At 40.8% G+C, this 11,676-nt stretch overlaps 1 pseudogene; it reads right to left on the bottom strand.

Annotated features, from left to right (window-relative positions):
- Positions 1 to 11,058: 11,058 nt before the first annotated feature.
- Positions 11,059 to 11,157, bottom strand: LOC114237836 (U2 spliceosomal RNA; annotated as a pseudogene).
- Between the last annotated feature and the right edge of the window lie 519 nt (positions 11,158 to 11,676).

Raw genomic sequence — 11,676 nt, 5'->3', positions numbered from 1 at the left:
CTGATGTCATGCTTATAACCGAATAAGTTAGCACTTATTCTTCTCCCCTTCTACAGGGGGCTGCCAGGGTGCTGGGGACGGCCTGTATATTGAACTGAGTGTTAGTAACAGATGTGTTTATATTTACAAGAAACCATAAAGCTCTACGCTTAAGATCTGTGCCCTGTACAATACACCAAGTAAACTTCAATTAGAAAGAGATGCAAAAAAAATTTTCCCACAAAACAAACTTCAGGCCCAGGTGGCTTCCTCTGATTTCTACCAAACATTTAAGACACAAATGATGCCCGTCTGCTACACACTCTTCCAGAGAACAGATACAGAGGGAACACACCCACACTGCTTTCATCGGACCAGGAGAATACTGATGTCATACCAGCAGCAGATAGTACAGGACAGGAGAAATTACAGGCTAAACACTTCTGAATGTCGATGTCAAAATCCAAAAGCAAATATTAGCCGTCTAAATCTAGAGGTTTTTAGAAAGGGAGGAAGCTGGGATTTCATGGCGGTATTTCCGGTGGTTGATGTGGACAGGATCACTGGGTGTTTGGGTGCTGCCTGGGAACGTGGAGAGAAGGGGCAATGCCATCGGGTTAGTGGAATGAACGTTTGGTGACAGAGATTAGGAGGGCCTGAGTCATCCTCAGAGACAGTCCTGGGATGGGGTCTCTAGGCTGTGGCTATGGAGGGGTCCCTCCAGGAGGACATGGGCCTCTCTCCTGTGCCGCTGCAGGGTCTACGGATGGATGAGGAGTTTGTAGGGGCTGGATTTTGATGAGGAAGGATGAGCAGGGAAGGTGCGCCCTCAGAGCCAGTGCAGCCACGGCCCCTCCCCAGCCAGGCCGTAGCCCAGGCTACTCTGACAGCTGCTCACATCAATGGTCAGGCGACAGTGGGGCACGCCAGCTTCACCCACTAAGCCACCAAGCACGGCCCAGCAGGCCACTGTCCTCACTAATCAGCAGTAACTGTGCATCCAGGGCTGGTTGTTGAAGACCAAGCTAATTTGTTAGAGACGTGCCACGTGGGCAGCTGGCTTGGAGAGACCGGGGCTCTGAGCCACGTGGAGACAAGCCGACCGCTGGTCAGACCACCAGGAGGCTCACCCGGTGTGTGACGATGCTGAGGGAGGAGGGGCGTAGATGGGACCCCCTGACCCTTCAAGGGACCTTCTTTCAGGGATATTTAACAGCTGTGGGGTCAGGGATCAACATGTAAGGGAGGCAGCTGGGTCAGGCATGGGCCCTCCTGTTGGCTCAGACCCCTCCTGTCCTTGGAGCAACCATGGGGCAGGCAGGAGGATTGGGGGGATGGAGGGAGGGGAGCCCTGGGCTCAGGAGTCCAGGGCACCATCTAGAGGATTCAGGGGTTCAGGGATTTCTGTCCCAGGAAACCAACTACATTCCTGTCCCACATCCATCTGTCATCAGCTTTGTGACTCCGGGAAAGTCACTTAAAATCTCAACATTTTAGTGCCATGTACCATAAAATATGGATCACAGCATCTGCCGTGAGTTCCCTACGGGGCTGATGTGGAGACCACAGGAGATGATAACAGATATTCTTCACAAGCTCTAAAGCATCACACCCATAACCTTCCCCGCTCCCCTGCCCTGTGGCATCCAGGTCCCCTCTCTGGAGGCAGCACTACCACATTTCTTGCTTAATTCTTCCAGACATGTAATATTTGAACATTTAGGTAGCACTTACGAAGTACCCATCATTTTTCGTCAGGGTCTACCTGATTTGTTGTATTAAGCTTCATCATGTAATACTAATAAGTGGGCCCTATTAACATTTCCATTATCACAGAACAAGGAACTGAGGACAGAGGGTCTGCATAACTTCCCCAGGTTCATGTGGCTTCTGGTATGATTTGAATCCAGACCATCAGGCACCAGCCCCCACTCTCTCGGTCACTGTGCTGTGCTCCCTTTCTATATTATCTCACTAAATAAAGTCATGTCCCCGTGCAGTCAGCCCGCTGGCTATTTTAAGTGCACACCACATTGCAACACCCTCTTCCCAAGGCCAGCTTTGATTCACTTGAGTCCCCTAGACTCCCCTAGGAGGCTGGTGAACAAAGAGGACAGACGTGTGACCTGGGAATGAATTGACACCTCCGCATGGTCTTCTCCCAGCAACATATCAATAGTTCTCTCAATTTTTGTTGTGTTTTCCAGGATCATGACTTGGGTACCAAGAAGAAAAGGAAGATTATAAAGGAATCAAACACAGGATGCACAAGAATATCATATCAGATGCGATCAAGATAATCTGCTGGCCATCCGCAGCGGTGGTTCAGACACATCAGAATCAGCATCTGGCCAAACAACAGGGTAAGGACACAAATATCACCCCCACTAACCACTCCATTGAAGGTACTGTGGAAGTAATACCAGTAAGTAGATTCAGGAGTAATGGCTATAGTTTGTGCAGCAGAGCCTGGATCTGGCTGAGGGAGGGTTGGGCAGGGAAGGTGCCCACTCAGAGCCCGTGCAGCCACTGCCCGCTCTTAGCCAGGCCTTAGTCCAAGCTGCTCAGCTGGTCAGTTTCTAGCCAGTGAGACCCTGGGGGCCTGTAAGCTTCATCTGTTAAGCCACCAAAACACCAGCCCAGTAGACCCTGTTCCCAGCTAATGAATATTAACTGCTCATCATCCAGGTTTGGTCAGTTGAAGATGATGCTGATTCTCTGTGCAACTGTCATGTGGGCGGTTGGTTTGGAATGTGCTGGGTTCTGAGTCAGTTAGGGAGTCAAGAAGACTACTGGTCGTTCAGGGTGGTTACCTGACCACCAGGAAGTGTCACTGCAAATCAGCTGCTAGACTCAAGTGCTGAGGGGGAAGGGAGGGGAGATGCACACATATTTGGATACCCCGGTCCATCAGGGGGTCTTCATTTGGGGGAAAGGCATTGTATTTGGGGTCAGGGATTGAAACGTAGAGCCAGGAGTTGGGTCCAGATTTGAGCCATTCTCGTGGGCCAGGCACCTCCTCCAGGTACCAGCTGTCTCCCTGCAGCATCCTTGGGGCAGGAGGATGTGGGAAAGGGAGTGAGGAGAGTTCTTGGTTTGTGTATCCAGGACATGATCTCATGTCCATGTGTTCAGGAATCTCTATCCCCAGGAAATCAACTCCCTCCCCTGCCTCAGACCCATCACTCATCAGTGTTGTGACTCTGGGCAAGTTATTCAATCTCTCTAAATTTCAGTGCCCTAAACTATAAAATATGGGCCACAGCCCCTACTCTGCCCACCCCACAGTGCATCACAAGAAATAATATTCTTTCCATGAGCTCTAAAACTTCTTACTCATGTCATCAATGTGAAAAAGTAGGCTCTATCCTCCTGTTTGTAGCCTCCTAGGTTCCCTTTCTGGAGACAACCTGCTTATTCTTCCAGGCATTTAATACTTGAACATTTATGTAGGTAGCACTTATGAAGTACCCATCATTTTTCTTCAGGCTTTGTATTTACTAATTTTTAGCCTCAGAACATAATACAAATAAGCAGGTCCTATTAAAGTTTCCATATCACTGGCCAGGGAACTGAGAAACAGAAGGGCTAAATAACTAACCTTCCCAGGTACAAGTGGCTTTCAAATAGGATTTGATTTCAGGCCATCAGGCACCAGCACCCATACTCTCCCTCATTGTGTTGTGCTGACTTTGTACTTGTCTCATGTAAATAAAGTTATTTTCCCCATGCGATCAGCCTGTTGCGTATTTTAAGGGCACGCTAAAATGCAAGGTCCATCTTCGTAAGCTCTACTTTGATTCAGGGGGCTCCCCGGTCAGCTAGTAATAAGGAGATCTGAAGTTTGACCTGTGAATAAGTTAAGACTTTTGCCAGGAAGATGTCAACCCCTCTCGCTATTGTGAATGTATTTCCTAGGAACTTGCTTCAGGAATATGAAGAAAAAAAGACAAGGATTCAAACCAAGGATACATATGGGGATTGATCCTCAGTGAAGAAAATATACTGGCTGGCCCTCACTGTCATTCAACAGCTCAAGATGAGCATCTGGTCCCAAAGGGTTGAGCCTCAAATATCATCCCATACAAGCCACTCCATTGAAGTCACTGTGGGAATTCCATCATGAAACTGATCAAGAGTAATGACTATAGGGACTTCCCTGGTGGTGCAGCGGTTGAGAATCTGCCTGCCAACGCAGGGGACATGGGTTCGAGCCCTGGTCTGGGAGGATCCCACATGCCGCGGAGCAACTAAGCCCGTGAGCCACAACTACTGAGCCTGCGTGTCTGGAGCCTGTGCTCCACAACAAGAGAGGCTGCGATAGTGAGAGGCCCGCGCACCGCGATGAGGAGTGGCCCCCGCTCGCCGCAACTAGAGAAAGCCCTCGTACAGAAACGAAGACCCAACACAGCCAAAAATAAATAAATAAATTTATTAAAAAAAAAAAAGAGTAATGACTATAAAAATGTTAAGTCATATTATCTTTTTATTGAGATATAATTCACATTCCATCAATTCACATTTTTTTTGAACTGTGTGATTCGGCTGCTTTTAGTATACTCAGGTTTTGCAATCAACATCTCTAATTCCAGTACATTTTCATCATCCCCAAGAGAAATCTCATACCTAGTATCAGTCATTCTCATTCTCTCCTCCCCTTTCACCCCAGCCCTGGGTCTTTCTGTCTCTATTGATTTTCCTATGCTGGACATTTCATATGAATAGAACCACACAATGTGCGGACTTTTGTGTCTGACTTTTGCAGTAAGCAAAATGTACTCAAGATGCATCCAGGTTGTAGCATGTATCTGTCCTTCACCCTTTTTATGGCTGAATAATATTCATTGTATGGATATAAAACATTTTATTTTTCCATTCATCAGTTGACGAGTAGTTGGGTTGTTTCCACTTTTTGGCTATTATGAGTAATGATACGACAATATAACACTCATGTACAAGTTTTTGTGTGAACATATGTTTTTTATTTCTCCTGGACATATACCTGGGAGTGGAGTTCCTGGGCCATATTGTATGTCTGTGTTTAACTTTTTGAGGAACTGCCAAAGTATTTTCTTTTTCATATTTACACCAGCAATGCTTGAAAGTGCCAATTTCCCCACATCATTGCCAACCCTTGTTTTTTAAAAAATTATATGCATACTAGTGGGTGTGAAGTGGTATCTCACTGTGGTTTCAGTTTGCATAATTTTGACTAATAATTTTGGCCATGTTTTCATGTGTTTATTGGCAATTTGTGTCTCTTCTTTGGAGCAGTATCTATGCAAATTCTTTTTCTCATTTTTAAAATTTGGATTATTTGACATTTTATTGTTGAGTTGCCAGTGTTCTTTACATATTCTGAATACTAGGCTTTATCAAATATATGATTTGCAAACATTTCCCTTCATTCTGAAGGTTGTATTATGTCTTTCTTTCTTTTTTTTAATCAGTCATCAATTTTATACACATCACTTTATACATGTCAATCCCAATCACCCAATTCAGCACACCACCATCCCCACCCCACTGCAGTTTTCCCCCCTTGGTGTCCATACGTTTGTTCTCTACATCAGTGTCTCAACTTCTGCCCTGCAACCCGGTTCATCTGTACCATTTTTCTAGGTTCCACATACATGCGTTAATATACGATATTTGTTTTTCTCTTTCTGACTTACTTCACTCTGTATGACAGTCTCTAGATCCATCCACGTCTCAAAAAATGACTCAATTTCGTTCCTTTTTATGGCTAATATTCCATTGTATATATGTACCACAACTTCTTTATCCATTCGTCTGTTGATGGGCATTTAGGTTGCTTCCATGACCTGGCTATTGTAAATAGTGCTGCAATGAACATTCAGGTGCATGTGTCTTTTTGAATTACGGTTTTCTCTGGGTATATGCCCAGTAGTGGGGTTGCTGGGTCATATGGTAATTCTATTTTTAGTTTTTTAAGGAACCTCCATATTGTTCTCCATAGTGGCTGTATCAATTTACATTTCCACCAACAGTGCAAGAGGGTTCCCTTTTCTCCACACCCTCTCCAGCATTTGTTGTTTGTAGATTTTCTGATGATGCCCATTCTAACTGGTGTGAGATGATACCTCATTGTAGTTTTGATTTGCATTTCTCTAACAATTAGTGATGTTGAGCATCTTTTCATGTGCTTCGTGGCCATCTGTATGTCTTCTTTGGAATAATGTCTATTTAGGTCTTCTGCCCATTTTTGGATTGGGGTGTTTGTTTCTTTAATATTGAGCTGAATGAGCTGTTTATATATTTTGGAGATTAATCCTTTGTCCGTTGATTCGTTTGTAAATATTTTCTCCCATTCTAAGGGTTGTCTTTTCGTCTTGTTTATGGTTTCCTTTGCTGTGCAAAAGCTTTGAAGTTTCATTAGGTTCCATTTGTTTATTTTTGTTTTTATTTCCATTACTCTAGGAGGTGGATCAAAAAAGATCTTGCTGTGATTTATGTCAAAGAGTGTTCTTCCTATGTTTTCCTCTAAGAGTTTTATAGTGTCCAGTCTTACTTTAGGTCTCTAATCCATTTTGAGTTTATTTTTGTGTATGGTGTTAGGGAGTATTCTAATTTCATTCTTTTACATGTAGCTGTCCAGTTTTCCCAGCACCACTTATTGAAGAGACTGTCTTTTCTCCATTGTATATCTTTGCCTCCTTTGTCATAGATTAGTTGACCATAGGTGTGTGGGTTTATCTCTGGGCTTTCTATCTTGTTCCATTGATCTATGTTTCTGTTTTTGTGCCAGTACCATATTGTCTTGATTACTGTAGCTTTGTAGTATAGTCTGAAGTCAGGGAGTCTGATTCCTCCAGCTCCGTTTTTTTCCCTCAAGACTGCTTTGGCTATTCGGGGTCTTTTGTGTCTCCATACAAATTTTAAGATGATTTGTTCTAGTTCCGTAAAAAATGCCATTGGTAATTTGATAGGGATTCAGTCTTGGAAGGTTATACCTTTCTAAGAATTTGTCCATTTCTTCCAGGTTGTCCATTTTATTGGCATAGAGTTGCTTGTAGTAGTCTCTTAGAATGCTTTGTATTTCTGTGGTGTCTGTTGTAACTTCTCCTTTTTCATTTCTGATTTTATTGATTTGAGTCCTCTCCCTCTTTTTCTTGATGAGTCTGGCTAATGGCTTATCAATTTTGTTTATCTTCTCAAAGAACCAGATTTTAGTTTTATTGATATTTGCTATTGTTTTCTTTGTTTCTATTTCATTTATTTCTGCTCTGATCTTTATGATTTCTTTCCTTCTGCTAACTTTGGGTTTTGTTTGTTCTTCTTTCTCTAGTTTCTTTAGGTGTAAGGTAAGATTGTTTACTTGAGATTTTTCTTGTTTCTTTAGGTAGGCTTGTATAGCTATAAACTTCCCTCTTAGAACTGCTTTTGCTGCATCCCATAGGTTTTGGGTCATGGTGTTTTCATTGTCATTTGTCTCTAGGTATTTTTTGATTTCCTCTTTGATTTCTTCAGTGATCTCTTGGTTATTTAGTAACATATTGTTTAGCCTCCATGTGTTTGTGTTTTTTACGTTTTTTTCCCTGTAATTCATTTCTAATCTCATAGCGTTGTGGTCAGAAAAGTTGCTTGATATGATTTCAGTTTTCTTAAATTTACTGAGGCTTGATTTGTGACCCAAGATGTGATCTATCCTGGAGAATGTTCCGTGCGCACTTGAGAAGAACATGTAATCTGCTGTTTTTGGATGGAATGTCCTATAAATATCAATTAAATGTATCTGGTCTATTGTGTCATGTAAAGCTTCTGTTTCCTTATTTATTTTCATTTTGGATGCTCTGTCCATTGGTGTAAGTGAGGTGTTAAAGTCTCCCACTATTATTGTGTTACTGTTGATTTCCTCTTTTATAGCTGTTAGCATTTGCCTCATGTATTGAGGTGCTCCTGTGTTGGGTTCATATATATTTATAATTGTTATATCTTCTTCTTGTATTGATCCCTTGATCATTATGTAGTGTCCTTCCTTGTCTCTTGTAACATTCTTTATTTTAAAGTCTATTTTATCTGATATGAGTATAGCTACTCCAGCTTTCTTTTGATTTCCATTTGCATGGAATATCTTTTTCCACCCCCTCACTTTGTCTGTATGTGTCCCTAGGTCTAAAGTGGGTCTCTTGTAGACAGCATATATATGGGTCTTGTTTTTGTATCCATTCAGCAAGCCTGTGTCTTTTGGTTGGAGCATTTAATCCATTCACGTTTAAGGTAATTATCAATATGTATGTTCCTATGACCATTTTCTTAATTGTTTTGGGTTTGTTTTTGTAGGTCCTTTTCTTCTCTTGTGTTTCCCACTTAGAGAAGTTCCTTTAGCATTTGTTGTAGAGCTGGTTTGGTGGTGCTGAATTCTCTTAGCTTTTGCTTGTCTGTAAAGCTCTTGATTTCTCCATCAAATCTAAATGAGATCCTTGCCAGGTAGAGTAATCTTGGTTGTAGGTTCTTCCCTTTCATCACTTTAAGTATATCATGCCACTCCCTTCTGGCTTGTAGAGTTTCTGCTGAGAAATCAGCTGTTAACCTTATGGGAGTTCCCTTGTATGTTATTTGTCTTTTTTCCCTTGCTGCTTTCAATAATTTTTCTTTGTCTTTAATTTTTGCCACTTTGATTACTATGTGTCTCGGCGTGTTTCTCCTTGGGTTTATCCTGTATGGGACTCTCTGCGCTTCCTGGACTTGGGTGGCTATTTCCTCTCCCATGTTAGGGAAGTTTTCGACTATAATCTCTTCAAATATTTTCTCTGGTCCTTTCTCTCTCTCTTCTCCTTCTGGGACCCCTATAATGCGAATGTTGTTGCGTTTAATGTTGTCCCAGAGGTCTCTTAGGCTGTCTTCATTTCTTTTCATTCTTTTTTCTTTAGTCTGTTCTGCAGCAGTGAATTCCACCATTCTGTCTTCCAGGTCACTTATCCGTTCTTCTGCCTCAGTTATTCTGCTATTGATTCCTTCTAGTGTAGTTTTCATTTCAGTTATTGTATTGGTCATCTCTGTTTGTTTGTTCTTTAATTCTTCTAGGTTTTTGTTAATCATTTCTTGCATCTTCTCAGTCTTTGCCTCCAGTCTTATTCCGAGGTCCTGGATCATCTTCACTATCATTATTCCGAATTTTTTCTGGAAGGTTGCCTATCTCCACTTCATTTAGTTGTTTTTCTGGGTTTTTTTCTTGTTCCTTCATCTGGTATATAGCCCTCTGCCTTTTCATCTTGTCTATCTTTCTGTAAATGTGGTTTTTGTTCCACAGGCTGCAGGATTGTAGTTTTTCTTGCTTCTGCTGTCTGCCCTCTGGTGGTTGAGGCTATCTCTATTATGTCGTGTTCTTTGAAACACAAAGGATTTTAATTTTGATAAAGTACTATTTCTTTTTCCTTTTGTTGCTTGTGCTTTTGCCATCATATTTAAGAGTTCGTTGCCAAATCCAAGACTATGAAGATTTATCCCTTTTTTTTTCAGAAATTTGTATAGCTCTTATATTTAAGTCTTTGATCCATTTTAAATTCAAAGTCTATTTTGTCTGATATTGGTATAGACACTCCTGCTCTCTTTTGGTTATTATTTGAGTTTTCTCACTGAGTTTGGAATTCCTTTTTCTATCCTTTCAACCTGTTTGAGTCTTTTGATCTCAAGTGAGTCTCTTGTAGACAGCATATAGTTGGATCATATGTTTTTACCTATTCCGCCAATCTCTGTATTTTGATTGGGGAGTTTAATCCATTTACATTTAAAGTAATTACTGATTAAAAAAAAGACTTATTTCTGCTATTGTGCTATTTGTTTTCCATATGCCCAAAGCTTTTTTGCCCCTCATTTCCTGCATTCCTATCTTTCTTTGTGTGTGTTTAGCTGATTTCTTACAGTAAAATATTTAAATTACTTTCTCACTTCCTTTTGGGTATATTCTATAGCTATTTTCCTTGTGTTTACCATGGGGATTACCTTTAACATCCTAAAATTAAAACACTCTAACTTGAATTTATACCAGGTTAATCTCAACAACATCCAGGTTCTTGAAGCTAAAAGAGTGTCCTACTATCTCAATGCAAAAGACCTTCTCCAAGACACATTATAATGAAATTGTCAAAAATCAAGGGATAAAGAATTCTAAAAGCAGTCAGGGGAAAAAGATTTTAACTTACAAAGGAACCCCCATTACACTATCAGCAGATTTCTCAGCAGAAACCCGACAGGCCAGGAGAGAGTGGAATGACATATTCAACATGTTGAAAGAAAAAAAAAAAAGCCAACCAAAAATACTCTATCCATCAAAGTTATCCTTCAGATATGAAGGAGAAATAAAGATTTTTCTAGGCAGACAAAAGCTGAGGGAGTCCATCACCATTAGACCTGCCTTGAAAGAAATGCTGAAAAGAATTCTTCAAGCTGAAATGAAAAGACAGTAATCAGCAACATGAAAACGTATAAAAGTATACAACACATTGCTAAAGGTAAATATACAATCAGAAAACTCTAAATCTGTAAGAGGAAGGTGTGTTAGCCACTTAATTATAAAGGTCAAAGGAAAAGAGTATTTAAAATAATTATAGCCACTGTAATGTATTAACAAACACACAATATAAAAAGACGTAAATAACGACATCAAAAACAAGAGTGGGGAGTAAAAAGGTAAAGTTTTTGTAGGCAACTGAAGTTAAGACGCTGTCAGCTTAAAATGGACGATTTTAATCTATGAGATGTCTTACGTAAGCTTCATGGTAACCACAAAGCAAAACCTAGAGCAGATGAACCAAAGATAAAGAAAGGGGAAACAGCACACCACCACAGAAAATAACCAATTTACAAAGGTAGGCAGAAACAGAGGGGAAAAGAAACAACAGGAATACAAAACAACCAGAAAACAGTAAGATGGCATTAGTAAGTTCTCAATAATTCTAAATTCAATGGATTGAATTCACCAATCCAAAGGCATATGGATAGATTTTAAAAAAAGATGCAACTGTATGCTGCCTACAGTAGAATCGCTTCAGCTTTAAGGACACATATAGGCTCAAAGTGAAGGGATGGAAAAAGATAGTCAATGCAAGTGGAAAGCAAAAGTGGGAACAGCTGCAATGATATCAGAGAAAATAAACTTTAAATTGACAAGAACAGATACTACACTTGATCTTAGCCAAAAGGCTGAGACGAAATAGACAAAATAAACTTTAAGCTAAAATTACTGTCAAGTATACATTTTACTAATATAGTAATTCCAAAGGACCAAGGAGCAGGGCAGTGGCTTTATTAAGAACCCAGGATTTCCGAGTGTCCACCGTGCCCAGTTACTTTTAAATCATCACCACAGCCCTATAATTCACAGATTTAGGTGAAGTGACTTGCCCAGGGTCACACAGCTAAGTGAGAGTCTTCTGGGACCAACAGTAACTTTTGCAAAGACATCTCTTGCTATACTTAATCACTGCCACCATCTGACACTCACATTCTTTCTTTTTATACTATTCTGTTTCCTTGGGTCAAACAATCCGACCCCTGAATTAAGGTTAAATAGGAATTAGTGGCAGATCCAAAGCCAAAATCGCTTCAAGATATTCTTTTAATTCCCCCAAGTAATGCCTTTAGTCACAAAAATATAGAACAATATAGAAAATTTCAAATCAAGTGACCTTAGTGTTCACAGGCAAGCACTAATACATTTTAATGTACCATGAT

Source organism: Balaenoptera acutorostrata, chromosome 13 (genome assembly GCF_949987535.1).
Source record: "Balaenoptera acutorostrata chromosome 13, mBalAcu1.1, whole genome shotgun sequence".
NCBI lineage: Eukaryota > Metazoa > Chordata > Mammalia > Artiodactyla > Balaenopteridae > Balaenoptera > Balaenoptera acutorostrata.
The sequence above is the reverse complement of the archived record's forward strand: the minus strand, read 5'-3'. Positions and strand labels throughout refer to the sequence as shown.